We start from the raw sequence: 5358 nt of genomic DNA on the forward strand, positions 1-5358 counted from the left end.
ATGAATGTGGAGTGGTTCTGTCTGTTCGTTTTGAGACATCACTTACAGTCTCTTACGGACAATAACAAGTTCAGAAAAGTTCCTATGTTTAGGCTAATTCAGCGTATATTCGTCTGGCTGCTTTTTGGGCGTTACACAGTGCATGGAAAAGTAAAATTAAATTTTAAAAATTGATGTGATATATTTCGATTGAATTATTTTTCGTGAAAAGCCCGTTTCGATGGTTTTCTGACACTATAATTAAGGTGTTCAACTTGACAATATACATATTGTTTGATATTTGGTTGGATCTGTTTCCTATCAGACATTACCTCAGACGACTTAAATTTGATTCATTTATACGACTATGGAAAACCCCCCCACTGTATTCGGTATAATTGTACCGTTACGGTTACACTATGGAGCTAAATATATTCATTATTTATTATCGTTGTCCGTATCCCTCCCACTCGAATGACATATAAATGGAATTATTACTTATATTTTGATTTTATTGCTTCAATAGCATAACGCGTCAATATTGATAATAATCTTTTACGCCGTAGTTTTGTAATGGTAGACTCACATATAAATAAATCAGAGCAAGTACACTTTAATAGGCTAGGTCAAGATATATATATATATATATATCATAAATGTCGGTTGAAAGGACCTGCGGTAATATTATTTGGTAACTGTTGCAATGCCGGCGTAATCGAGAGCTTTATTTTGTTTATATTTATTTAGAATACGTGTGGAGGTAATTACTTAACAAACTTATGCTTGGGCTATCAGATTGAAGAAATAAGACCGTTATTATTATGATATAATGAACGTTACACCATATGTATGATGATGATACTGAAATAAGTGAGGATAAATTGTTCGCTCCATTTAATTGGATTTACGGTTGGGTTGGTGTTTCATTTTTCTCTTCGATTTTTTTTATTAATTCTTCCCAATCCATCCATAAAATTAGACAAAATATAATTCAAATGTTACTATCAAGAGTGACTTGGCAGAAATAGTCGACTAAACAAGGCTTTTCCGATTTGAAAGCTACTCAGTTTTCATGACCTGATTTTTCCGAAAACCTTCCAGCGTTTCAATGCAGAACAAAAAAGGGTGAAAATATGGCATGTTTCAAAGCATCGGCAGCGACTGCACACTGAACGCTTGGGATTGGCTATGAATTGTTTGGGAACGCGATTTTGCCATTATAATCAGGAAGTCTTATCTTTCAAACTTTTCGCAGTCAAATGCCTCTTTTTATTTTTAAAAGCTTATTTTGGGTGATATACGTTATTCCACCACATAGAAGTACCGTTTGTCTTTATGTTTCTTCAATTTGACACGTACGTGTGAGTGAAACGACACTCTTTCCGCTTCTTTTGTTGACAACATGTAGAACGATGTGGAACAAAAATGTATTAAAACTTTTGATTTTCAGCGGACGTCAAAATGGGATGATAACAGGGCCTATTTTCGATAATTTAAATTCTCGAAATTATCGAAAAATTCTCTAAATTCTACAAAAATTATCGAAATTCTTAAATTTATTTTTGGAGAATTTTGATAATTTTTCGATAATTTCAAGAATTTTTTATAATTTGGAGAATTTAAATTATTGAAAATAGGCCCTGGATGATAAGGAAAAATCTAGTCAAAATAAAAGAAATATAAATTTCGTCTTGAAAGTCTTGCGATACAGAAAATTTTATTTGTGATAATTGTTTTCGTAATAAAAAAAACAATTTTTCATCCTGGAGTACCAAAAACGTCACATTCACTCACCAAATTTAGTACCGAAAGAGAAACATTCTCCCCTACTCTTTTCTCTCAATTTTCATTCCCGCTTATGTCATTTTCGATCCTATGTTCATTATATCCCAGATGTGTCAAGTTGTTGCACGCGAATATATTTTTTTAGTGTTTTGTGACAATGCATTCATAAGGATTGCTTTCGGCATTCATACAGACTGCATTTGACATTCATTCGGATGTCTTTCGGCATTCATACGGTTTGTTTTTTTTTTGCGAGAATGCATGCATACGGAGCGGGCTTCTTTAGGCATTGCTTTCGGCTTTTATACTTGCTTTTGCACTGCTACAATGTGTTGTTGTTATCTTTTGTTCGGAATGTGACTTTGGTGCTCCAGGATGAAATAAAGTATACATACCTCGGATCAAAACGGTGTTGTTTTTGACCACGGTGGTGAAAACCGTCCTCGGACTCCACTACGCTCCACATCGCGTGTTGATCCTTGGTATGGAACATACTATTTTTCTCTTAACAAAATTTTATACAAATAGTTCCTACTCTATTCTACAAAATATGAGACAAAGAGCTTAAGCTCTCTTTAAAAAAAATGTAACACATACAGCTTATTCCCTTTTTACGAAATGAAACTCCCTTTTTCAAAATGTGGCACAACAAGCATATGCTTCATTTTACAAAGTGTGACGCAAACAGTTTTTACTCCATTTCACATAAAGGGACACATGGAGCTCAATGCCCCAATATTACAAAATGTGGCGAAGGAGCTCGTGCTCCCTTTTGCATTATGTAACTTACGGAGAGAAGAATGGTGTTAGATTTACAATCTCATGATCTAGCAGACGTTGAAAATGGATAAGTACGCCTTAATTAAGTTATTACTTAATGTTAAGTTCTTTTATATTAGTCAAAGCTTTCGGACGTTTCAAATAAATTCACTTCTTCTTCTTCTTCTTTTTCAGCCTGTTTCTATCCACTGCTGGATGTAGGCCTCTCCAACTTCTTTCCATTTCGTACGATCCATTGCCATTTGCTGCCAGTTTGTACCTGCAATATTCTTAATTCCGTTTGTCCATCTCTCTGGTGGTCTACCTATAGCTCGTCTTTTATATGGTCGCCAGTTCATGATCTTTTTGGTCCAACGTTCGTCTGTCCTTCTTGCAATATGTCCGGCCCAGCTCCATTTCAGAGATGCTATTCTTTCCATGACATCAACGACCCTGGTTTGTTGTCGAATCCATTGATTCGTCATTCTGTCTCTGAGTGTTATTCCAAGCATACTCCGTTCCATGGCTCTTTGTGTCACTCTCAATTTATCTTCGTATGCTTTCGTTAAAGTTAACGTTTCCGCTCCATAATAGAGCACTGGAAGGACACAAGTGTCGAAAACTTTGCGTTTCAGACTATTATTCATTTTGCTTTTGAAAATGAGTCTGAGTTTTCCGAACGCTTCCCATGCAAGACCAATCCTACGTCTTATTTCTGCAGTTTGGTTGTCCAGACCTAACTTCAGTTTATGTCCTAGATATACATAGCTGTCGACTCGTTCAATGACAGTGTCACCAATTTTGATAAATAAATTCACTGCATTTTTCTAATCATTGTATTCGTTATTGCTCCTGGAAACCTGCTAATCCAACAGGTTATGGGCCCAGAAGACTCGGAACAGAAACAGAAGCAGGGAGGAATAATTTTGATATTAAAAAACGAATCTGGAATTGAATTGGATTTGGAATTGAAGCAGACGTGGAACTTGTACACGGAAGAAGAATGTGGAATTGGTGCACGGAAAAGGAACGTGGAATTTGTACACGGAAAAGGAACGTGGAATTCGTACACGGAAAAGGAACGTGGAATTTGTACACGGAAGAGGAACGTGGAATTTGTGCACGAAAGAGGAAAGTGGAATTTGTACACGTAAGAGGAACGTTGAAATAGAAGAAAGAAATGAAAACGATTGGAATTAACGCACAATCGGAAACGACATACGATTGGCATCGACAATGGGAATTGCACAAATTGCACACGATTGGAAGTCGATAAACAATTGGAATCAGCACACGATTGGAGTTGGAAAGCATTGAATAATCAAAATTGAAATTTAATGTACTTGAATCGAGAAGGTACTGGAGAGGTGCCGATATTGGTCTCGGAACGGTACTACCGTAACGCTACTGGAATTTGGTAGTGGAATATACACTATGGGAATTGTCACACGATAAGAATTGGAACTTGAATATATGAGCGATGAATAAAAAAACGCGGAAAGACGAACTGGGGTTTTTGATTCTGGGAACAGTGAGTTCTCGGGAACGGGAACGGAAACGGAACTCGAACAGAAATGGAATGGGTTTTCGAATGTTTCGTGTCTTTGAATTCATTCGATCAACGAGGTGGTAAACCATTGGTCCAGTAAGGTTTGTTTGATGACTCAGTTGAGGAGGAGATCATAAAATTGAGGAGGTGTGTTAGATTTACAATCTCATGATCTAGCAGACGTTGAAAATGGATAAGTACGCCTTGATTAAGTTATTACTTAATGTTAAGTTCTTTTATAATAGTCAAAGCTTTCGGACGTTTCAAATAAATTCACTGCATTTTTCTAATTATTGTATTCGTTATTGCTCCTGGAAACCTGCTAATCCAACAAATGGCTTTTAGAATTTGTAACGCAACAAGCTAAAAGTGATTTACTTTATAAAATATAACAGGAGCAACTATTGACAACTTTTCTTATTTTAAAACAAAGACAAAGGCTTGTTCGTCAATTCTAGAATAACACAAAAAGTGCATCTCCTCCCATATTACACGCAGGCACACATCACATGAAACTGAGTTATGATGAAGAGAGTTTGTTCGAGACAGTTACGTCATACACATTTTCTGTCGGTTCGTCACTACTACTTACAGAGTTCAAATACACAAATAAAGTCTTCTGCTCCTGCCATCGGCATACTAAACGAATGTAAATATAGTTTTCTAGAATAGCACAACAAACCCGTATTATACCTCAAAAATGCAAAGATAATTATTAAATCTGTCGAAAATTGCAAAATAATTTGGAAAGTATTTTTATAATCTAATCCATGGACTGTTTTATAGCATGGAATAGTATATTATTTGCAGAAACTTTGTGCTTTATTACATTCCAGTAGCTTTTACCCCAAATATATAAATGAAGTACCTATTCATATTAAATTATTATTATAGTTATATAGCCATGAATGGGGGGAAATAATTTTCCGGAGGTTCACATATTAAATTTGCATATAAGACATTAGCATAAATAATACATTTCTAACTTCGAAAATTATTCTTTAGTTTCGAACAAATAATTTTCTTACAAATTTTCCCGTTTTCGGCATTCAAAGAGGCAGGTTCTTGAAACTAAAAACTTGTTTTCTTTACAATCATATTGTTCTACAGCCGGGAATAATTGATAAGACTTATTTTCTTTGAGTTAAGCGTTAAGGCCCGTCATTGGGAAATGACAGGACAGTTTCCCGAAAATGTATGGAAAATTTTATCACAAAAATTCACCGAAAAAATTCAACGAAACTCACCTCTTATGGTTTTTATTGTATTCGGGCATAGTCTCTTTA

The 5358-nt window shown here is 35.4% G+C and overlaps 1 long non-coding RNA gene across 2 annotated transcripts; it reads right to left on the reverse strand.

Annotated features, from left to right (window-relative positions):
* Positions 1-2096: 2096 nt before the first annotated feature.
* LOC119067034 lies at positions 2097-3049 on the reverse strand. 2 transcript variants are annotated; one of them, XR_005085844.1, is made up of 2 exons: positions 3038-3049; positions 2097-2242 (listed from the first exon to the last, which is right to left on the reverse strand). It is a non-coding gene; the product is annotated as an uncharacterized LOC119067034 (long non-coding RNA). The 2 variants fall into 2 exon arrangements; XR_005085845.1 differs by lacking the exon at positions 3038-3049 and adding an exon at positions 2460-2469.
* Between the last annotated feature and the right edge of the window lie 2309 nt (positions 3050-5358).

Source organism: Bradysia coprophila (genome assembly GCF_014529535.1).
Source record: "Bradysia coprophila strain Holo2 chromosome X unlocalized genomic scaffold, BU_Bcop_v1 contig_117, whole genome shotgun sequence".
Classification (NCBI taxonomy): domain Eukaryota; kingdom Metazoa; phylum Arthropoda; class Insecta; order Diptera; family Sciaridae; genus Bradysia; species Bradysia coprophila.